Source organism: Pantherophis guttatus, chromosome 6 (genome assembly GCF_059756535.1).
Source record: "Pantherophis guttatus breed Tessera chromosome 6, ASM5975653v1, whole genome shotgun sequence".
Taxonomy (NCBI): domain Eukaryota; kingdom Metazoa; phylum Chordata; class Lepidosauria; order Squamata; family Colubridae; genus Pantherophis; species Pantherophis guttatus.
In genome coordinates this window covers 49,008,411-49,033,770 of record NC_142068.1, presented here as the reverse complement: position 1 = coordinate 49,033,770, position 25,360 = coordinate 49,008,411, and the positions used below count along the sequence as shown (strand labels likewise).

Sequence of the window (25,360 nt, the reverse complement as noted above, 5' to 3'; positions counted from 1 at the left end):
ACAAGGCAGACTGGCTCGAAAGGAGCTCTTCCACCGCCACTGTCATGGCACATGGCGTTATAGGCGTGTTGCGTTTAGTAAAAAGGCCGCCTGGCCACAAATCTCTTCTGTCACAGATGAGATGGCACTGAACACGCAGACACTTACTCTTTGATATCAGGCGGACTGACTTGCAAGGAGCTCTCCCGCTGCAGCTGTAGGGAAGCAGGGTGCTTTTGCCACATTGCGCTCTAGTAGAAGACAGCCTGGCTCACCAGGAGCTCTCCTGCTGCCGTTCCAATACCATTGGACATATCAGGCACCTTACCTCATGAGGTGGGCAGACCGGCTTGCTAGAGCTCTCCTGCCTCAGTCATCAAGATGCAGAGTGCTGACGCCACTGTTTCTATGGCAGTTTAGGCAGACTGGCTCAACGAGAAATCCTGCCATGGCAATTATTGCGTTGAGCTCTCCCCTGCTGGATGAACGGTAAGGGAGGCTCCCCATCATAGCTGTCATATAGCCTTTATCGCTGTTGCTGCCATTCTCCTGTGGAACGAGGCAGCCTGGGTATCCAAGAGCACTTCTGCTGCGGCTAAGATGACACCGAACTCGGCAGCTGCTTTCCACCTATAAACAAGGCAGACTGGCTCATCATGAGCACTCCTGCTGCGGCTCTCCTGGTGCAAACAGCACTCACCACAATCAGTGTGTCTGGACGAACCAGACAGTGATTGAGCCCTTCTCTTCATTCGCCAATGATTGCCAGGGGTTGCCCATGACAGGCAAGACCGCCCTCCGCTAAGCGTGGGACTGGCAGGGGCCTTTGGCTGATCTTCAATCCGGCAGGGAGGAGTACTAGCAGACCAATAGACTCCCTAATCACTCCTTTAGCTATCACCGAGCCTCTTTCCACAGTCTCAAATTGCTGGAAGACCAAGTGGAAAGGGGAGCACCCAGGCAGGGTAGGCATGGCTAAAAAGTGCCTTTTAAAGGTCTGGGGGGGAGATGAGCAGACCTAGGCCAACAGGTCAGATGAAACACCTGGGAGAGACAAGCAGGCACAGCCTAAAAGGCTGGAGGCCTGGAGAGAGCTCAACGCGCTGCCTTGCCCCTAAACAAAAATGGCGGCCGGAGCTACAGAACACCGGGAGCGCGAAGCTCCCCTCTATAACAGGGTGGCCAGCCGAAAAGGCTGAGAGGCGGCTAGGTAGCAGGGATCCAAAATGAGGCCACTCGTTATCCAGGCCGACCGGCTCTTTAGGACTACAGAGCCTCCGTGAAACGCCAACAAGCGGCGAGCGCCAGGGAGTACAAAACTTCACTTCAAAGCCGGTGGCAAGCTCAATCTGCTGAGAGGCAGCTAAATAGGCAGCGGCAGAGCTCTGATCGTTCTGCAGAGAGAAGCCGCACTTGAGCCAAAGACCTGACAAGCGGGGCTATCCAGGGAGCGTGAAGCCTCCACTCCAAAGCCGGCAGTTAGCCTCAATCAGCTGAGAGGCGGTCTGCTGATTTCGCAGGGGAAAGAAAAAAAAACTGCGCCTGGGTGAAAAGCCGACAAGCGGCGAGAGGCAGGGAACACGAAAACTCCACAGTAGGCTATGCGGCTGGTGGTTACAAAATGGCTGCCCGAAGACAGCAGGAAACGAGGATTCCACAAAGAGAAGCCATTAGTCAAAAGGCAGGATCCCACGGGCAAAGCTGGTGACTTTGGGCAACCTATGGGAGCGGATAGCTCCACTAAAGTACAGAAACTGACCAGTTCAATGTAATAGACAAATGGCTTCACTGAAGCCTCAGGTTGTCATTCGAGATATCTTGAGGTAAAAAATTCCCCAGAATTTTCAGCAAACAGAAGAGTGGTCAACTACGAATCCCAATGTTAAATCCGAAGAATCAGGTATGAAGGAAAAAATACTCTAACGTTGAAAACTGTCAGAGCGAGCTATTCACACAACTGTCTAGTCTGACAGACTGAGCGAAAAGCTGGGAGCCCCTAACAACAGGGGCAGAATTTAACTGATTTGACAGGCTCAGTCCCTCATTCTGACCAATGAGCACAACCCACGTCTGGCTGCTGTCTCCATCTTCAATGGAGAACTGGTTTTTAGTGCCTGACATATTAGAATAATCAGCTATCACTTCTACTGATCTATTTTATTTCCAGTTTCAGTGATTATACAACAAAACAAAATATAATCAAAATTGCAACTGATATTGATGCAATAACAATGTTGTTGGTTCTGCACTGATAGCTTTAGAACAGATAAAAATAAACAACAAAAAGCTAATTAAAACTTTGATTTTAGAAAGTTATAAATTGATTAGGAGTCCAGATAAATTTAAAGTAAGACTTTGGAATTAATTATAAAAAATAATTTCAGTGGGTACCTGGGATCTTTGTACTTGGGATAGCCAGGGAAATGATTGAAGCCTGGGAAACGGGATCCTTGTCAGTCAACAGGAGTGCTGATTTACCACCAGCTTGGTAGCACAAGGAAACAGCAGTCAACAACTTCATAGCTGACCATAAAAACCCCAATCAACAACTAAAAAGCCACATGCAACCAGGCACCACATAAATACTATGCATACGTAGAATAGCCCAAAGCACAAATTCTGGTAGAGAGAAGTTCCCTGAAGATGGGCTCCGGCATGAGTCTGAAAGCTTGAAAAATTAAATCTCTAGTTCCGCTGACCGACCAATATTGGATCCTGCAACATTATCCTGGGACATGTATATCTGCCTTCATTCATGGAAGACATACTTCTTGATCTCTTAGATAAAGATCTCTCATATTTTTAATCTGGTAAGTAGAAGACTGAAAACAGATACCTTAATATTAGTTTTGACCTGCTCAATGATTCTTCCATTGATTTTCCAATTAATTGTAGATTTACAGCACTCTCTTGAGAATACTAAATTCTCAACTACCTGTCTTTTCAAATAATTAATTTCAAAGTATTCAATAAAATAACATAACTTTAAGGCATTTATGCATGTCCACTCAAGAGTTACAGATAGCAGGGCCAGACCATTAGCATAGAGAATAGAAATGGGGGGTAAGGGTGGGCAAAAAATGTAGAATGGAATTCTGGGTTAGTAAAGTCTTCAACTTCATTAATATACAAATTAATTAGTAATGGGAAAAGAATACACGTTTGTTTAACAGCTATTTGAATGGGTATAGGTGGAATCATAATTGTTATTTTTCTTAACTTGCACAGTAGCACTGACATGCAGTGTTTTTATTAATTTGAGGATACAGTGAGCAATCAATATAACAGCCAATTTCCTCCAGATTCTGTCACACAGTATTGAGTCAAAGGAAACCCTTGAATCTATAAAGGCAACAGAGATGGTTCCTTTCAATGAACTAGGGTATTTCTCAGCTATGTGATGTAGGGTTCAGTATCTAGACCTGATACTGGCTACTAAGGGACCAGGATTTTTCTGATAAGATCCAATCCAATAATTTGTGATGCAGGTAGACCTCATTTAGTAATCACAATTATGACCAACTTGGTTGTTAAGTGAAACGGCCTCTAAGTGAAACCACAACCATGCTTATAATCTTAATTCAACTTTCCTTTGCTTTACAGACCTGCAAAGGTTGTAAATGGGAGAAATGGTCATTAAGTTGCTTTTTAATCACCATGGTAACTGAGAATGATTACTAAATGTGGCAGTCACTAAACAAGGACTTCCTATACAAGAATCAGATATATAATTATAATATACATAAGCCAAAGTCCCATTTATATCTATAAAAAGACAGGCTCACATGGATGACCATATCCCCCTAATGTGAACATCACCATCTCTATTTTATTTATTTTATTTTATTTTATTTATTAAATTTCTATACCGCCCTTCTCCTGAAGGACTCAGGGCGGTGAACAGCCAGAAGATAAAACACAGGAAATACAAAATCTAAAATAAATTAAAACAAATTAAATAATTTAGGCTGAATTTTAAAATACCCCATAATTAAACAGATTAAAAATTTATGTTTAAAATTTAAATTTAAAAGAGGAGATGATTTAGGCCAGGCCAGCTTGATGAAATAAAAACGTTTTAAGCGCGCGACGGAAGGTGCGAAGATCCGGGATCCTCCGTATCTCCGGGGGGAGCTCGTTCCAGATCGTAGGTGCCCCCACAGAGAAGGCTCTCCCCCTGGGGGCCGCCCGCCGACATTGTTTGGCCGACGGCACCCGGAGGAGCCCCTCTCTATGGGAGCGTACTGGCTGGTGGGAGGCTATTGGTGGTAGCAGGCGGTCCCGTAGATAACCAGGTCCTAAGCCATGGAGCGCTTTAAAGGTAGTAACCAAAACCTTGAAGCGCACTCGGAAGACCACCGGGAGCCAGTGCAGCTCGGCAGGAGAGGTGTTACATGGGAGCTCCATGTTGCTCCCATAACCACCCGCGCGGCCGCACTCTGCGCCAGTTGGAGCCTCCGAGTGCACCTCAAGGGGAGCCCCATGTAGAGAGCGTTACAATAGTCCAGACGAGAGGTGACGAGGGCATGAGTGACTGTGTGTAGGGAGTCCCGATCTAGAAAGGGACGCAACTGGCGGATCAGGCGAACCTGATGAAAAATCCTCCCGGTCACGGCCATCAAGTGATCTTCTAAAGACAGCCGTGAATCCAGGAGGACGCCCAAGTTGCGAGCCCTTTCCGTGGGGGCCAATGAATCACCCCCAATAGTCAGCGATGGCACCAGCTGACTATATCGGGACGTCGGAAACCACAGCCACTCAGTCTTGGATGGGTTGAGCCTGAGCCTGTTCCTCCCCATCCAGATCCGTACGGCCTCCAGGCACCGGGACATCACTTCAAGGGCATCGTTGGGGTGGTCCGGGGTGGAGATGTACAGCTGGGTGTCATCAGCGTACTGATGGTACTTCACCCCGAAACCATGGATGATCTCGCCCAGCGGCTTTACATAAATGTTGAACAAAAGGGGCGAGAGGACTGATCCCTGCGGCACCCCACATATGAGGGGCCTCGGGGTCGACCTCTGCCCCCCTGTCAACACAGACTGCGACCGGTCAGAGAGAAAGGAGGAGAACCACCGTAATACAGTGCCTCCCACCCCCAACTCTTCCAACTGGTGCAGCATGATACCATGGTCGATGGTATCAAAAGCCGCTGAGAGATCTAACAGGACCAGGTCAGAGGAGCAACTCCTGTCCCGAGCCCTCCAGAGATCATCAACCAACGCGACCAATGCCGTTTCCATGCTGTACCCAGGCCTAAAACCCGACTGGAATGGATCTAGATACGATGTTTCATCCAGGTACTGGGGAAGCTGTCGTGCAACCACACTCTCAACAACCTTCGCAACGAAGCGAAGGTTGGAGACTGGATGATAATTAGCCAATACTGCCGGGTCCAGGGAAGGCTTCTTGAGGAGAGGCCTCACCACCGCCTCCTTCAAGGCGGCAGGGAAGGTACCCTCACCCAATGAAGCATTTATAATCCCCTGGAGCCAGCCTCGCGTCACCTCCCGGGAAGCCAGTACTAACCAGGAGGGACACGGGTCCAACAAACATGTGGTTGCGTTCAGTCTACCCAGAATCCTGTCCACGTCATCTGGGGTCACAGGATCAAACTCGTCCCAGATAACATTCTCAAGACCTGCCTCCGTCACCCTCGCTGGACCTACCCAGTCGGAGTCCAGACCTTCCCGAATCTGAGTGATTTTGTCATGCAGATGACAAAAAGCCTAGATTTTGCTTATCTAGGCTTTTTTATGTGAAATAATTTTCATTTCTGTATTGTTTTTGTAGTTGTTACTACTGCTTTAGTAGTTGTTACTTTTATGGTAAAGTTTTAATTTATATCTTTTCTATATAAACCACCAAATTTTGCACTGACATTTAAATATAATACACAGATTATAGATAGATAGATAGATAGATAGATAGATAGATAGATAGATAGATAGGCAGACAGACAGGCAGACAGGCAGACAGACAGACAGACAGACAGGCAGACAGACAGACAGACATGATAGAGATGAAAGATATAGATAATAGATACAGGTAGAGCAAGATACAGGTAGATATGATAGGGATAGGGATGGAGAGAGAGAGAAATCTAAATTTATTGCCAGAAGATAACTTTGACAGACACCTCCAGATAACATTGCCAAGACTATAATAGCTGAAATTATTTTTAAATCAGAACATTTAGATAACCTTTGGAAGCTGCTCAGATAGACTGAGACATCTACTTGTCTGAACTGTTAAAAGGAAGATAAGCTCCACATATTGTCTACAACTTCTTTTACTGAAATTGACTATAATAATAGTAAAATAATATCAAAAATAATCCATTGTGGTGTTGTGCAAGCTCCATTTAAATGCCAATAATTCATTTCTTTCAAATAAAAATGAGATCTGGAAGTCCCTGCAGCTCAGTGAAGGGCAAACTCATTCATGACTCACTGCCTCAACAACCTGCAGGAATCTACCACAAACTGGCATATGATTAAATGCAGCTAACAACCCCAAAGCAAGCCACAAAAGCATAGGTCATGTAACGTCTGTTCCAGTAAGAAGAGGACTATTGACATTATCATTGGCCCAGTGTCACATCACCATTCCTAGAATGCTCATATAAATATACAATCATCAGGATCAGGAATATGGTCAAAGTGTGAAATGTTGGAAGAGGATGCTGCCATATAGCAAGCTGGTCCTGCAGCTGCTCCTTTGGATTTTCATGATGCTTTGCATGTAACCATTCCCAACAAAAATATAAATGTTCAATAAAAAAAGCTAAAAGTGCAAGTAACCAATAGTTGACAGCACATAGTCAAACAAGAAGACTAACAGGAAGCAGGAAATCACTTAAAGTTTGTCAAACTCAAGCCAAATCCAGACTTCAATCTATGGTTTGAAATCTGGAAGTTTTTTGCTGTGCTGATTATTTTAAAAATCACCTTTTGGCACTTTTTGCCAGGTATATCACTAGTTTTGGTGCTCCTGAGGCTTCAGGTCACTGCTGATAGCAATCTAGTGGTTTTAGATAGTAAACTAGTGATTACATAGATATCTAGACAGTAATCTAGTGATTTAATGAATATGGACCTACCCAGTAACTCCTTAACAATGTGTGGTGGGGGATTAGAAAAACCAAAACCCAAAGACTAACCTCAGAAAGATTGTACAGCTTTCTGTCTTTCATACTTCTGTACGAAGTTATCCTCACAGCAGCACTTTTTGGGAAAAGAAAATTATAGCCTGGCCTCTTTGTTTTTTTCATTGCTAGAATTAGATTGCTCATCTTATTATACCTTATAAAACAGCTCTTCAAGGAGAGAATTGATTTTCAATACCATCTCTTTTTTTAATAGCCACTGAGATGCATGCTCTCAGCTCCAAACAGTACTGTAATCCCCATGCCTTAGTACACAAGTATTAGATGGTCAGCAGACTGGGAGACTTCCTACCTGAAGTTAAGAGCCAATGAATTTATCAAAAATTCTTAGCTGAAATATAAAAGAATTTGACTACTTAAAAAATTTCTTACCTACATTTCAAAGTAATAAAGCATTGATTTCAGGATTATACATATCTTGGAAAATACAATAACTAACATTTTCAAATCCCTAAGAAAAACGAGACAGACTGCATATTTGTGGAATCAACATATAGATTGCTTTTCCCAAATGTCAACATTAAAATAGAAATTGTTCCCAGATATAAATTCCATGAAGTTCATTTTGCAGGATGTATACTGAGTGTGTCCCTGTGGAAAACCAGCTAAAGCTAAAAAGGAGGGAATGATCCCCTAATGCAGAAAAAGATCAGAAATTTGTGTAACATTGGCATAGCAAAGAGGAAAATAATATTTCTGAGGAGAGAAGTTCCTATAAAAAGTTCAAGGTTTTTTAATGTAGCATTCATGGACTGGAAAAGGTCTCTTCTTTCTTGAAGGCATTTGCCTGTTGTTTAGAAATAGTTCACAGAAGCATATCAGTACTGCTAACTATTGGGTAACTCATTCAGATATGCATAGTCCCCCCCACTCACCCAGGCAAATCCTTGGTCACTGCAATGCTGCTTATCTCTTTCATCCTGGACTTTTTGCTTCAGAGTGCCATTGCCTTCATTATCTCTTCAGCTATCCTCTGAACTCTTTCCAATTTGTCGATAAGTTCTGTCACTCTACTTTACATGAAAGGAAAACACTGATTTGGGGGCACTGATCTACCAAAAGCAAAGGAATAAAAGTGACACGGCAGACTAGTGAATGATACAAATTACTCTGACATTTTCCTTCTGGGATGAATTCAGTCTTGCCCTTTCTAAGGCAGCTTTCATGAAATTTCTTTTTACACCAGATGAGTCCTTCTGCAAATACAATTTTATTGAATAAGCAGCAAGATGAAGGCTGGAGCAATCCTAGATAAAGAGAAAGGAGGAAAATGACTATATACTACTGATTAGTGTTCTCTGGAGCAAAGAAGATCAATATAAATCATCTCCAAAGCAAAGAATTTCATTTTTTTGTGGAGAATGTTGTGTTCTTAATAATATCCAAAATGTTCCAATCAGCCAATCAGTCTTGAAATTCTTCAGTACTCAGTACTTTACTTTATGCTTTGTAGTGTTAAATACTTTTATGTACATTGGGATATGTTATAGCTGATTTGCAAAATTACAAGAAATTTACAAGAATTACAAAAAGAGAGCCAGTTTGGTCTAGTGGTTAAGGCACCAGGTTAGAAAGCCAGAAACCGTGAGTTCTAGAACTACCTTAGCCATGAAAGCCAGCTGGATGACTTTGGGCCAGTCACTTTCTCTCGGCCCAACTCACCTCACCTTGTTCCAAATTCCCATACCAATAGAAGAGAATATTTGTAGCTCAGGGTTAAACTGTGGGATCCTAAGTTATGATGTTACCTAGTTTAGTAATCAAATGTCGCAAAAAAACCACCAAGCTCGGAGACTACCAAGGACTTCACAACTCCCATACCGTTCTAATAGATGCTTGTAACAGTAAACATAGTTTTACTCCAGTAATCTTCTACAAGAAGCATTATCAGTTCTACTAAAAGTTTAAGATCAGATGTAGAGGCAGTAACTGAATCCAGAAGGTCTCTCTATAGCATCTCTGTATCTAAACAATAAAGAAATTTCATTAAAACTTCTTTTACACCTTGCAACTTTATATCTTATTTTTATTTTCAACACCTTTTGACAAAAGTTTGAGAAACTTTGACAAAAGTTTGCCAACATGTTTGATAACAACAATTTTACAATAATTATTTATATGCAAGTTGTTAATCTAATGAACTAAAACTGAAGCTACAATTCTTTTCAGTTTAATCTTTACTTTCCTTGTCAGAATGCATTTATTCTTTTCCATTGCACTGGCCAATCCCTGGCCCTAGTCTTCCCTGTACTCATATATACTATGTACAAAAGCATTGTCACAGATTCCAATCCATGGTAAAATGACTTTATTCAGATAACTTATTACAGGAGAAAAAGTAATTTATTACATTTTCCTCCATGATCTCATGCCCTTGAAAAATCTATAAAGTAGCATACAATATACACACAGCGAACAATCAATGAAACTAGGTTCGGTTTTATTTTAAAAGCATGTTTAGAAAAATATACTGATTGAAACACATCTCAAAAATACAGTACCGGAATTGTATTCCAATTTCCAAAATGTTTTCTTCTATTGTCAAAAAAAAAGACTCTTTCTTCTGCCTCATTCCTATGGTGCCCTTAAATGCCTTCAGATGAATTAAGGATGATAGAGATAGAGACAGATAACATTCTTAAACTTATTTTTTGTTGTTGTGGGTAATTGTAGGTTCTGATCTTATCATTTTCTGTAACATCTCTCTTAGTCAGCCTCCCGCTTGGCCCATATTTCCTCATCTGAAAAAGCTCCCTGGGAAATCATTATTTGTTTTTAAATTGAGGTTTAATTGAAATGTAGAAAATGAAAGCCTGTTTCTTTTTTAAAATCACAAGAGATTTAAAAAACTCATTGGCACAGCATTATCGAATAACAATGTAGTAGAAATGGAATCAAATAAGCTGTTCTTTATATCAACTTCATTGGCCCTTTCATTAATTTCGATGCACAAGAAAAATTGGTCTTCCTATTGCAGAGAAGGGCTATCTATACAGAAGATGTATATGTATAAGATGTATATGTATATGTACGTATATGTAGAGAGAGAGAGAGAGAGAATTTAGTTAGAAGATTGGAATCAGAATAGCAAAAAAAAAAAAAACAACCAAAAAATCCTCCACCACATCATGATTTCATTTTACATGCTTCAGTCAAATATCAAAAGGCCCATTTCCATACCTCCATTATTAGAAATACAGCTCAACCTCAAAACTGCATATAATGTGCAACACACAATAAACTCTGTAAAGGGCAGGACTGGAATCATGTGTGACAAAATTTAAAAGACAGCTACACAAGAGCTGGAGTGAAAGAAAGCTTAAGAAGCCATTATCTGCTAGTGAGATGGTTGACACACCAAAATCCTGGGAACAGCAACACAAATTCCTGGGATTAGAAAAATAAATCCTGGATGAGGTAGGATGATGAATGAGGATCCCGAGGGAAAAGGTAAGCATTTAAAGTGACAGTTTATAAGACAGGGTTGTATAAGGCAATTTAGTCAAGCAACTGCCCAGGCTATGAAAGACCTGAAACAAATGTTCCAATAGAGATTTTCTACATGGTTACAGACTCTTCATGTTCTTGAGACAGAACTTTGGCACATTGTATACATTCAGTAAGTCTATGTTCAATATAACCTGTGAAGCCCCCAAACATGAATTAATTTCCAAGTGTGTTACATGAATGATTTTTTTTTAATTATTTTGTCCTTTCAGCCTCCTACTATTCTTAAATTGTTTTTTTGCACACATTTCATTTTGAAACATTAACGTTGTAAATGACTCTTTAAAAAGTAGCCCAGTTTTTAGATTGGGATTAGCAGAGAGCATAAAGTGTTATCTTTAGAGAATTACATGGAAAGCTTGTCCGTGTTAAGCAGCAACATGATTTAATCAAAGAAACTTTACCTACACAAGCTGTTTGAAAGAGATACACTGAGACAGGCATGAAGAAATAACCGAGATGGTTAAGCCAAGCCAAAAAGGCTCTAATGAAGGAAGAAAGAGAGAGACATGAGCATCTATGCATCATTTGAATGGATTAAATAGGTTTTTACAATATTTCTTTTTCCTTCATTCCCTTAGTCTTAAATTTGCAAAAATTTGCACCTGCTGTCCTTGGCAAAAACAGGAGCTGAAGCAGGTTGTCATCCTTTGAACACCTGTGCTCATTTCTTTCACTTCTTTTCTTTGTCATAACAATGATTTGATTTTACAACCTTTAGGATGTGGCAGGCAGCCAATAGTTCCCCCTCTTTATAATGGGAACACAGATGCTCTGCTGCCAGGCAGAGGCTAAACCCACATGCCCACATAAGCCAGAAAAATATGGTATCCAGCTCTGTTCACTTGGCAGGAGCCTATTCTTCTGTCTCCTTGCATAAAAGTATGGGATTTGCTTTCCATCCTTATGGTATGAATACATTTTTCTAACGTATTTTTTGCTTTTAGTTTAGCTCAAAATATAACTATATTGGGAGATTGTGTAGTCTCACAGAGATTTAGACATCTTAAAGGAATAAGAGACAAATACAAAATATTGATGCCTACATCTTCCAGTAAGGCATCTAGTCAAAGTATTTGAGCAAGGGATGAGGCAATTGCAGATTTACTCCAGGGGGGGAAAAAAATCAGGGAGAAGAAACAGGTACAGGGAGAGAAACCAGTACCACATGATCTGATAGGAAATAAGAGAGGAAAAAGCCAGTCTACAAAGCAGCAATAGATAGGAGTAAGATAGACCAGATACAGTAGATCAGCTTTCTACGATCATAATTTTCCACTTGCACTGAATTTTAAATCTCTTTATCCTACAAAGTGGCAAACGTGCAAAAGGACTTTGTTTAATATGCAAAGTCACAACTGATGCTGGCTGATAGCAGTTGTCATGCTCCATCTGGGGGCTTGAAACTAAGGCTAGAAAACTAGGAAGTTTGTTTTGGGTGCTGAATAAGTTCCATATAGAAAAAAATAGCTGTTCCTTAAATGCTTGTGGCGATTGTAGTGCTAAGCCAGTTTCCTGGGATGAATATCTAGTGGCACAATTTTTGACACATGCAATAACTTATCATTATGTGATATATTATATCCTTACTCTTCAGGACCAATCTAATCATCTTTATATTTCGAATGGTATCATGTACAAGGCCAAGAGTGATATTTTTAAAGTTATAAATAGCTCCCTGTGGGGATATATATGTGTGAATTTAACCAATATTTGACATGTTTTATTCATTATGTGCATCAACTCGGTATCGATTCTTACCAATCACATAGATTCTCCATGATTATTCGTCACTAACCTGGCCCTTTAGATTTTCCATGTGATGCACCCATTGTCTTGCTGCAGGTGATCCAAGAGTGCATTCTTTTCTTGTCTTCCTTCCACTTTTCCCAACATTACAGACTTCTCCATAGAGCTTCACATATTGTGTCCAGTTTGATCATTTGAATATAAGCGTTTGTGCCCTGAGTAAGAACATGGGGTTGATTTGTTTGAAGATTCATTTCTTTGCTGTCTTGACTGTCCTTTGTATTCTCTGGAGTCTTCTCAAACATCAAATTTCAAAAGTATCAGTATCCTTTCTTTCCAATTTTCACTTCCATAGAATGTCACAGGAAATACTGTTGCCTGCTTTATTCTGCAGGCAACAGTATTTCCTGTGACATTCTATGGAAGTGAAAATTGGAAAGAAAGGATACTAGCTGAATACCCTTGCTCCGCTATGCAACTATGGGATCGGGCTTAATAAATTGACACTTAGAGTTTGAAAATTAATGAGTAGTTACGATCGGTCTCTCCTCTCCCCTTCTCTCTCTCAGGCTCACAGAAGCCTCTCCTCTCCACTCCTCTTCTCCCTCAGGCTTGCCCCACAGAAGCCTTTCATATCTTATCCCCTTCTCTGCCTCAGGCTGGCCCCATAGACCCTCTCCTCTCCCCTTCTGTCCCTCAGGCTAGCCCCAAAGATCTCTCCCTTTCTCTCCCTCAGGCTGGCCCTGTGGTGGGTTGCCCCCGGTTTGCACCGGTTCTATAGAACCGGTAGTAAAACTGGCGGGAGCCTCAGCTCACCAACCCTGACATCATCAGCATGCTTCTGCGCATGCACAGAAGAGCGCATGCACCATTGCGAACCGGTAATAAAGGTAAGTAGAACCCACCCCTGGGCTGGCCCCACAAAAGCCTTTCCTCTCCCTCAGGCTGGCTCCACAGAAGCCTCTCTTATCCTACCCTCTTCTCTCTCTCAGGCTGGTCCCACAGAAGCCTCTCCTGTCCTCTCCTGTCCCCTTCTCTCCCTCAGGCTGGCCCCCTGGATCCTCTCCTATCCCCTTTTCTCACTCAGGCTGGCCCCATAGATCCTCTCCTATCCTCTTCTCTCCCTTAGACTTGCCCCACAGAAATGTCTTCTATCCTATCCCCTTCTCTTCCTCGGGCTTTCTAGCCCCTTCTCTCCATGAGGCTTGCCCCACAGAAGCCTGTCCTATGCTTTCCCATTCTCTCCAGAGTTATTTTCAAGTTGGGAGAGGGAGTAGAACATCAAACTAATTAACATCAAGCGTGTTATAATAATATAGGAAATACTAATGCTCTGATGGTCATTTTGAAAAACCCTTTCTTAGTGAGCACCTAGAAGCCAAGAGGAACATAGGTGGCAAATTTCAAGTTTGTAGGCTTTAGGGTTCTGGAGATTTCATGATTAATGCATGAGTGGTTTTCACTTTTATATATATACAGTAGATTAAATACTTTTTCAAAGGGCTTCATGCCTACTACGTCAAGTGCTAATCTTTAGTGCATTTTTGACTGATTGTTGCTTTACATTTGTTGTTTTACAATGGTTAATCTTAAAAAGCAGAACCTATCTACCTCTTCAGTATTTTCCTTGTCAGTTCTAAGACTTCTTGTTGTACTACTGTTATTGATAGTTCGGTCTTCTTCATATTTCATTTTAGTGCTTTTTCACTCTGTTCTTTGACTCTTATTATTGGAGTTTGCAGATCCATTGCCTTTTCAGCTATCAGCATATGTATTGTATTATTACAATAAATGTTTATTCTTTTCATATTAAGCTTTCTATAAGGATTAATTAGGCCTTGGGAAAGCAAATTGGTTACAATAATCTTACAGGGGCATGAGCAAGGAGTGATAGGTATCATATTCCCAATGAGCCTATGACCCTTAGGGCAGAACAAATAAGAACAGATATGGCACTTTTTGAAGAGAGTGCAAGAATATCACCTGTTCATTGTAATAAAAGATAGTTGATTATGGAATGTTATTATTATTGTTTGGTTGATATTTAGATTGGGTTCTGCAAGAACCTTTTACAGATATGTGGAAGATGAGGGTGCTAATTTACCAACACTGAAGAACCTTTCCCCAGGTTATCTAGTTGCTATCATTGCATCTCTGGTTCATATTCATGTCATTTTAAAACACCTTCAAATTTCCTCTTTTTTCCCCACATAATCATTCTTTCTTTGAATGCCTGAGTCTGCCAGATTTTTTTTGCTGGGAGGCAGTGATCGCTGTATTTTCTTTCATGTCAATAAAGTACATTGATTGCAAAAATCTCAAAACGCTTGGTTCTTCTTAAAGGGGATTTTCTTTTTCTCATAACAACCCTAAATATGGCCCCACAAAATAGAGATATATAATATTATTGTTTTGGCTGTTTTTATAACATTTTTAATATTTGTTAATTGATAATTGATAATTATTTTAGATATGTAGTGTTTTAGTTTTATTGTACACCACTCAGAGTCACTTATTTGTGAGATGGGGAACTATATAAATTAGATAAATAAAATAATATGTATTTCTATGGATTCCCTTGGACATAGACTTGGAAGTTCTATTAGTGGCATGTGGTGGATTATCTCCATCAGCCGAGGGCTCAGGGGAGGGGTGGCGGTTATTATTAAAGAAGGTCTTGGTCCGAGAGAGACCACTGTGCCACAGATTGCCGGATGTGAAACCCTCTTTGTGAGATGGGGTCATGGGTCTCAGATGGGCCTGTTGCTCACGTACCTGGCTCTCTGCTGCGTGGCAACGGCCCTGCCCAAGCTACTCGACGTGATAGCCACGGTGGCAGTTGATACACCCAGGCTTATGGTCATGGGTGATTTCAACCTGCCATCCATTGGTGAGACATCTGAGATGGCCCGGGAGTTCATGGCTTCCATGACGGCCATGGACCTGACCCAGTTAGTTCATGGCCCCACCCACAGGGGGGGTCACACTCTGGACTTGATTTTTGTCTCTGGCCAGTGGTTGAGTGGCCTTGTTATAGGAAATATAGACATGGAACCCTTGTCATGGTCTGACCACTCGCTCCTTCACCTAGAGCTTCGAACCGCTACACCCCGCTGCAGGGAGGCGGAACCTACAAGATGGGTCCGCCCCAGGTGCCTGATGGATTCTGATAGATTCCAGATGGAGCTTGGGCCATTTCCTGAGGTTCTAGCACATGACTCGGTCGGGGACCTGGTGGCGGCCTGGGATCGGGCCGCTAGCGGCGCCTTAGATCGAGTCGTGCCTTTGCGGCCTCTGACCCAGTGTCGATCCCTCGTGGCTCCTTGGTTCACTGAGGAGCTGAGGGAGATGAAGCGCCGGAAAAGACGCCTGGAGAGCGGTTGGAGGGCCAGTCTCACCGAATCTGATCGAACACTGGTAAGGTCACATATTAAGACCTACCTAGTGGCGATAAAAGCGGCGAAGTCTAATTACTTTTCCGCTCTTATTGCGTCATCAGAGAATCATCCGGCGGCCCTGTTCAGAGTGACCCGCTCCTTGCTTCAACTGGGAGTGTGGGAGGACCCCTTGGAGGGCAGGGCTGAGGATTTCGGACGATATCTGTATGACAAAAACACTCAGATCCAGCGGGATTTGGACTCTGACTGGGTAGATCCGGGCAGGATGGCGAGGAATAGTCTTGAGAATGTTATCTGGGAGGAGTTTGACTCTGTGACTCCGGATGACATGGACAGGATTTTGGGGAGACTTAATGTGACCACATGTTTACTGGACCCGTGTCCCTCCTGGTTAGTACTGGCTTCCCAGGAGGTCACACAAGGCTGGCTCCAGGGAATTATCAACATTTCGTTGAGTGAGGGTCACTCACACGCTGCCTTGAAAGAGGCAGTGGTGAGGCCTCTCCTCAAGAAGCCCTCCCTGGACCCGGCAGTATTGGCTAACTATCGTCCTGTCTCCAACCTTCGCTTCGTGGCGAAGGTTGTTGAGAGTGTGGTCGCACGACAGTTTCCACAATTCCTGGAGGAAACATCCTATCTAGATCCGTTCCAGTCAGGTTTCAGCCCTGGGCACAGCACGGAAACGGCATTGGTCTCGTTGGTTGATGATCTCTGGAGGGCTCGAGACAGGGGGTGTTCCTCTGTTCTGGTCCTATTAGATCTCTCAACGGCTTTTGATACCATCGACCATGGTATCATGCTGCAACAGCTGGAAGAGTTGGGGATGGGGGGCACCGTGTTATGGTGGTTCTCCTCCTTTCTCTCCGACCGGTCACAATTTGTGTTGACATGGGGGCAGAGGTCGACCTCGAGGCCTCTCATCTGTGGAGTGCCACAAGGGTCGGTCCTCTCGCCCCTTCTGTTCAACATTTATGTGAAGCCGCTGGGCGAGATCATCCGTGGCTTTGGGGTGAGATACCACCAGTACGCTGATGACACCCAGCTGTACATCTCCACCCCAGGCCACCCCAGCGATGCCCTTGAAGTGATGGCCCAATGCCTGGATGCTGTACAGATCTGGATGGGGAGGGACAGGCTCAGGCTCAACCCTTCCAAGACCGAGTGGCTGTGGTTCCCGGCATCCGGATATAGTCAGCTGACTCCATCGCTGTCTATCGGGGGCGAGTCTTTGGCCCCCGTGGAGAGGGCGCGCAATCTGGATGTCCTCCTGGATACACAGCTGTCCTTGGAGGAACATCTGACGGCTGTTGCCAGGGGGACCTTTTGTCAGGTTCGCCTGATTCGCCAGTTGCGCCTTTTTCTTGATCGGGATTCCGTGTGCACAGTCACTCATGCCCTCGTCACCTCTTGCCTGGACTACTGCAACGCTCTCTACATGGGGCTCCCCTTGAGGAGCACCCGGAGGCTCCAACTGGTCCAGAATACGGCCGTGCGGGTAATTACGGGAGCTGCATGGCGCTCCCGCATAACACCACTCCTGCACGAGCTGCACTGGCTCCCAGTGGTCTTCTGGGTGCACTTCAAGGTGTTGGTTACCACCTTTAAAGTGCTCCATGGCATAGGACCTAGTTATCTTCGAGACTGCCTTCTGCCACCAACGATCTCCCATCGACCCATGCGCTCCCACAGAGAAGGCCTCCTCAGGGTGCCATCAGCCAAGCAATGCAGGCTGGTGACCCCCAGGGGGAGAGCTTTCTCTGTGGGGGCTCCCACCCTCTGGAATCAACTGCCCCCAGAGATAAGGAGAATCCAAGATCTCCGTGCCTTCCGCCGTTCCCTTAAAACTTTCCTTTTTCAACAAGCCAGGCTGGCCTAACAAATCCTTTTAAATGATTTTAAATTCGTTTGTTTTTTTAAATTCTGGGCCAAATTGAGATATTTCCTTTTAATCTGTTCTTAATTTATGTATTATGTATTTATGTGTTTTTACTTGGCTGTACACCGCTCTGAGTCCCTAGGGAGAAGGGCGGTATATAAATTTGAAGTAAAATAAAATAAATAATAAATAAATTATAACATCAAACAAAGTCTGCAAGCATTCATCTTCAAACACATGAAAATGGTTAAAGACTAAGGTGAGTAAGCAATAGATAAAAGGGTAACAAACAGCTTACAATAAGGGGGGAAAATCACACCTGAATACTCCTAAACCAGAATACTCCTTACTAGTATGTCTAGTAAAATAGACTACATTTTACAAATCTGCAGATCCTTAGAAACCATATGAAAATGTCAAAATCTCACATTTCAGGCCCTTAAAATGCTTGAGAAGTACTCTTCTAAAAACTGTTAATGTGTATAAACACTCACAAGCATTCTAAAACAGAAGTATACTTCATTTCTGCTAGAAGAAATCTATGGCTGAATTTAGTAGTAGTGCTAATGTGCCTTGCAAACTGACTTAAAATAGCTAGCTACAAAGCTTTGCATGCAAAGCCTATTCTATTTTTACTCTGAAAATGAGTAATCCAATTACTTATCCATCCCTAGTCTAAATGATCACTTTATTTTTTTTTTCTAATGTTGAAAAATTTAAGACTGGGATACAGAAGATTTTTGTTTTGAAGCAGCTAAAGATGACTATATAGCTACTATTTCAAACAATTGCTTCACAATTTCACTTTTTCAGCACAACTAACTACTCTAAACCAACATTGCAATCATATAAAACCTGAGGGCAAAATCAATATTCTGAGACCTTATGTCCCATTTACTCTACAGCTAAAAACTGTAAATCTGGACAAGAAATGTCAATTGACCCATCACCCCTGTATTTGAAAAACCTGCCTAATGTGAAGGTTAAATTATAGGTGCGATAGTGTCAAAATTGCTCTGCTGGTAAATCTAGAGTGTCTCTTCTCTGCATAGCTCTGGATCCTGCCTACGATTCAGAGAAAAGCCCTATTGGGAGGTTGTTGAGCCTTTCTCAATTCAGGACCAAATTCTATTTATTCACATAATAAGACAACAATATTGGATTATCATGTAAACCCCAGAAACATGCAATTCCAGGATATCCGCCTTGAATCAAATGTCCCCAGCCAAATTTACAGGGAAGGAGTTCTTCTATTCCACTTAGTTTTTTGAATGAAGTTGCACTAATTTTCTGAACTACCTCAAATAAATGTACTTGATTTCAGAATGCATAAAAAACAGAGCAACTTTCTGCTTAATTACATTTATAAATTTCAATAAGATGGGATCCTCAATAGTCATTCATCCCAAGAAATTCAGTGAATTATATAATGCCCACTATTCGATCAACCTAACCTAAACTTATAAAAATGCAGAATTTATGCAAAGTAAAGTCATTGTTAACTCTAGCAATGGGGAAGTTGTAAAAGATGTGATCATGCAATCAGGATGCGATCTTCAATTCTGCCTAACAAGTCATTGCCAACATGTAATTGACAAAATTAGGAAAAAGTTACCTAGGAAGTCAAAACTAATATTATTGCCAGATATCTGTTTATACGTATCTGTTTCCCAATGCATTATGAGTGAGTTTTGACCTTACAACTTCTCAAAAAAGAACATACTACATTTATTTTGTCTACATTGGTTTTTAGGTCCTCCTAGTTAGTATGATAGTTTTCCATTTCAATGCTACTTGGAGCAACAAGGTCTACTTGTGTATTGATGTATCTTGTATTTCTTCTCCTATTCCTGTTCTCTTATCCTGCAGTTTGGTTTGTTCTCTAAATCTGAAAGGTTATTCTCATTTAATAGATAGCGGACAATGCAATTCTTACATTTGTATGAGGTTGGAAAAATCCCTCCCTGGTCATGTTTGAAGTCTGTCCAATTCTATTATTCCCTTCTTTGTAATCATGGTTCATTTGCAGGTAATGGCCTTGACTGTCAAACTAACCAATGACTATTCTTTTTTTTTTTTTAAACAAATTTTATTCGTATTTTAAAAAAGGACATTTAAAACAATTATAAGAAAAACTGAACAAGTTTTTCTTAATCAAACACACAAATTACAAGTACATATACATATTCTTTGATAATTTGGATAAAATAACTAAAAAATTCGTGTGGGAAGGGAAGAAATCAAGAATAAAATTGAATATACTACAAGATGATAAAAGTAGAGGTGGATTTGGACTCCCGGCATGGGATAAATATTACAAGGCCGCCAGTTTATTATGGATTAAAGATTGGATAACCTTAGATAATCAAAGATTGCTAAATTTAGAAGGGCATGATTTAATGAAGGGATGGCACGCCTTTATATGGAGTTCAGGAAATAAAATATATAAACATTTTAATAACCATACAATTAGGAGATCTTTAATTAACACATGGCTACAAATTAAACAAAAACACTACATGAAAATTCCCGGCTGGCTATCGACTATAGAAGCAATAACTCACCCCAACATATTATCAAAACAAAAGATTCTAAGATACAGAGAAATAGTAGATGTTCAGGGGAAATTGAAAACTAGGGAAGAGCTCAAAGAACAAGGAATAGGAATAGACTGGTGGCCCTACTCGCAAATAAAAGTAAGATACAGAAAAGACCAAGAGGAAGAAGGAATAGATTTAAAACAAAATCGATTAGACAAACTATTAGAATCAAAAGAAGGGAAATTAATTTCAAAAATCTACAAATATTTACTCGAATTCGATTTGGCAGAAGAGTTGGTCAAAGGGCAGATGATAGCCTGGGCGAGGAACATAGGGCATAATATACAATTAGAAGATTGGGAAAGAGCATGGGAAGATAACTATAGAATGACAAAATCGGTATCATACAAAGAAAATCATTATAAAATGTGGTACCGATGGTATCTGCCACCCGCAAGGTTAGCAAAAATGTATCCAAATGTGAACCCGGCTTGCTGGAAATGTAAAAAAGCGCAGGGAACTTTTTACCATGCTTGGTGGCTTTGCCCAAAAATCAAAAAATATTGGAACAAAATAAAAACATGGATATTAGAGATAACAAATCATGAAATTGAATTAACACCTGAAGTCTTTTTACTCGGCATGATCAATAAGAATATTAGGAAGGACATAAAATACCTAATACTCCACATTATAACAGCGGCAAGATTAGCGTTGGCACAACTCTGGAAAATAGACCGTTCGCCAACTGATCAGGAAGTAATACAGAAAATCTATGTATGCGCAGAGATGGATAAATTAACCCTAAAATTACAGGATAAGGAAGATTCAAAATACTTTAAAATATGGAATAGTTGGTACCAGTGGATAAGTCAGAGAGAGGGAATGCTTAGAGATGAAAGTTAGGAGAAATTAATGCAAATAAACAACTGCACTGTCAGAGAGATATAGAAGGAAATAAGTCACTGTGCGTATATATATATATATATATGTATATATAACATTAGAAAGTAGTTGATAGATGAAGTTGAGCACTATATATGTATAGTACCAATGACTATTCTAATATGCATAGGGATGCTTAACATTTATCAGCCCATCACCCAAGCACATAGTCCTACATTCTGTTGGATATAGTATAAGCACTATATTAAAAGCCCCTAAATAAAAAGCACAATGTCCATAGTTATTGTGTTTAGAGCCAGTTTAGCTCTTGGATTAAGAAAGCATTTACCTTTGTTATTAAAGTTTACTTTGCATCCTAGCCTTTTATAACAACTCTGCAACTAAGAACAGTAAATATTACATCATACAATCAATTTTTATATTGTTCATTATTGATGTGGCAGTCCAATTACTAGGTGAGAAGCCTGTCATGTTTTTGTTTTCCTTCATATAATCTGTTTGATGGTAAGAAAAGACTATTTTTCCATTTACTGAATTTAAGGAATAGATACCTGAAGATTACTCTCTTCTTTACCTTTAGTTCATGTGTTTGGAACTGTTTGGTTAACAGTCACCCCTTAGGATAAACCAATCTGGAGGTCCTACAGAGGATTTTTCATCTACTGGATTCCCATCTTTTTACATGATTAATAAAATACAGGTCAGTGAGGTGGTATAGGTCTGCCTTCACATTATGGGATGGACTTATGTTTATCTGACTGACCATCACCTGAAAAAATTCCATGTGTGGCAAATACCACAGGATAAAATTGGTGCAAATCCAAAGGTGATTAAAAACATGTAAAATCACATTTTAACTTTGCCTTGGATATTATATACATAACTAATACTATTCACTTGAGGAAAACATTTGCTCATAGATACCTATCCAAAGGTTCTGCAGATGTTCCCTTTCCCAAATGGCCTTCCACATGCCCCAACAGTAGAAGTTTTGTTCTAGGATCAACTGTCCACTGAGAGGAACCTCCCTTTTTCTGAGTAGCAATTGATTGATTGATTAGCGAACAGGTAATTCTGGAAGACACTTTGTCATTTTTAATAGAAGTGCTGAGCAGCTGGGGCTAAATTACAGCTATCAGTCTCCAAAGCTATATATAGATACATTAATTTGTCCCTCTATAGAGAGAGATAGAAAATTAAAGAGTTTTCTTAGCACCATCTGCGTTTGTATCGCCAACCAAAAGCACTTTCTTAGATCACTTAAGTATCTTTTATTTCAGAGACAACTTTTCAGTATCTGATATAACATTAATAGAAAACAGTGATACAGAGATTTAATCCTTACAGACAAAAGGTTTCTCTGTAGTTAAAAACCATCTTAAATGTACATCAGTGCTAATACCTGTCCATAATTATTCTGAAGTGATGCATCTTTTACAAGAATATAGTTTATGCTCAATCATAATGAAACTTTTGTTACTACTGCTCAGGAAGAAAGCTGAAGACTAGAAAGGTCTAGTCAAATGCTGAATGCCCAGAGACATCAGTTAGGAAAGAATGTTTAGATTAGTCAGAATTGTGTATTATATCTATTATTTTAACTAAAATGTTTTGTTCAGAGTAGGGTAATTACACTTGTGATTTGGATGAAATCTGAAAATAACAACACATTTTGTTATTTGATCCAGCTAGAGATACTCTGCTGTGATTTGGGGAAAGCTCCCTTGCCCTTATTTCTTTTTGCACTTCAGATCAATAATACTGTAAACAGACTTTAAAATTAGAGGTGTTATTCTTTAAATGTGAAAATACACTAGTACAATAATATGGATGGGAATTTTATTTTTAAAACATTTTAATGTTAATGTTACAATAAAGAGGAACTATAGTGAAGTACTGACAAAAATGAACTATTTGAGAATTCCCTATGAAAATTGTAGATGAGTCATTTGCAATTCAAAATGATAGTTCACCCATCACCCATTGCCATATGCAGTGGCTTTGATACAACAAAATAGTTTCTCTCTTTCTGCACCTATCAAGATTCCCTTTTCTAAATGTTATTTTAATGCAGTTTTTAAAACACATAAGAATTCAATATTTATTTCACCTGATCAGCATCATTTCAACAATACCATAATTTACTCATATAATTTCCCTGACACACATATGAAATTGCTGAAAATGTGTTTATTTTGAAATGTGTATTTTAAAAAAATAACCAAAAAATCCTGCTTCTGTTTTAAATATTTCCTTTTATAAGGCAAAGATGTAATATGCAGTTTACTATAACCTTTTTCTTCATGTTTCAGTTCTACTTCATTAGACCAATAAGATGTTCTATCTCCAGAGTGTACTTCTTGGCTATTAAAACCACAAGGCTTCGACCTTGTGTCTTATCAACACCACCCAAGACACACAATAAGCACCAAGAAATACACTGCCTGTCATCCCTTATTACTGAATAAACTTGCCAGCGGGCCAACTGCAACAAAATTATGAAGCCAGATTATTGCACTAGTCTCAATAAATATAGACGCAAAACCCGCTTAAGGGAAGCAGTTGAGGAATCTAATTTAAGAAACAACGGTTGTGGTGAAGGGATCCTATCAGTTTAGCTACAGTTTGTAAACTTAGAAATGGCTACTTAGCACATGCAGAAAAGTGAGAATCTAATGTAAAGAATCTGTTATACAAATTAAGTATTTATTATATTGAATGTAATATGACCGTATGGATGGATGCACATATGGAACTACAAATAAATTAGCAGGATTATGTTTTAGCTGTTTAAATTTAGATACAAGAGAATTCTATCTTTATGGGCTGAAGATTTTCCAAGGGTGCTATGTAGTGATACAGTGAATCATAGACAATCTTACACAGATTTACATAAGAGCAATTCTCATGAAATTCAGTTGAAATACAGGTAATTGGATAGCTCGGTTGCTTCCAGAGATGGCAAGACTAGGTCTAAAATTAATTTTTCTCCTAATTTCTAGGAAGTCGTACTCTACTCACCTTATTATATAGTTGCCTGTATTCACCTAGCTATTCTAATTGCCATTGTGCTACTTTAAAATGACTTTTCCTCAAGTCTAAAAAGCCAGAAATATCACACGAGAAGGAGAAAAGATTCTATATCCTCAGCACCAAATACAGGGTTAACAAAGAAACAAATAGACAGAAAAGGCTGGATAAATGCATAAATCCTGGTCTACTCAGAAGTGCAAGAAGTTTATGTGCATATTAACACTGTGCTGCTTGAATTGTTCAGTCATGTGTTTAACCACATTCCATGCACTGGACTCTGTTGTGGCTACATCTTTCTTATAGCCTATTTGCTGTGAATAAAGAATTAGGATAAAGGAATCTCTTACACAGCCTCATGTTAGAGAAGTTCTGGATTCCAGGAGCTTGTTAGGGTAGACAGGTTAGCAGTGGGATGATGGAGTCAGCCAGTCAAAAATCATCTTCTGTACATACTTGATCAGACTAGCATTTTCAACTGTCACTTCCATAGCTAATAGCACCTGACTCTGTCCTGTGATTGTAATTTCAAATGACAGGGCTTTCCAAAACTAGCCACATGACAATTAACAAGCAAACAATGCCAAACTGGACATAACACAAAGGGTTGCTATTGTACATAGCAACAAAAATGCTGCCCTGATATGAGCATTTGTGAATATTGCCATGGTTACTTTTCACTTATTTTATTGATAACAAGTGTTTCTATATTACACTACTTCCAAAAATCAAAATTAGGAATTTTCTAATACAATAACTGTTAAGAAAAAAACACAAAAATCAATACTAGAAATGTTACCATGACCAGATCCAACATCCATATAATTTGTCAGAATAAGACACTTTTAATCATCTTACCCAAAAAAATTTAAGATGCAGGTCCCAATATCTCAGGGTTGAATATTCTATAACATGTCAAGAAGGGCAAAAATAAATGAGAGCCTGATGGGGCAAGGGAAAAAACCTCCAAGAAATGCTTGAACATGGCTGACTCAGGAATTCTGGGAGTTGAAGTCCACAGGTCATAAAGGAGCCATAGTTGCTCATCCCTGATCAACACAAAAGTCTTCTTGGCCACTGTTGAAATTTTTAAGCACAGTTGTGAGCCCAACTGCCTCTTTCACCAAGATTGTACATTAATTTCTAATTGGAAAGTGCTGCAACACCAACCCAAATGAAAGATGGGAGGTTTCTAGAGCCAGGGGCC

General features: G+C 40.4%; 1 long non-coding RNA gene across 1 annotated transcript; it reads right to left on the bottom strand.

The window, feature by feature from the left end:
* Positions 1–7,864: 7,864 nt before the first annotated feature.
* On the bottom strand, positions 7,865–24,713 carry LOC117678840 (uncharacterized). Its single transcript, XR_004595152.3, has 2 exons — positions 24,504–24,713; positions 7,865–8,394 (listed from the first exon to the last, which is right to left on the bottom strand). It is a non-coding gene; the product is annotated as an uncharacterized LOC117678840 (long non-coding RNA).
* Positions 24,714–25,360: the final 647 nt, after the last annotated feature.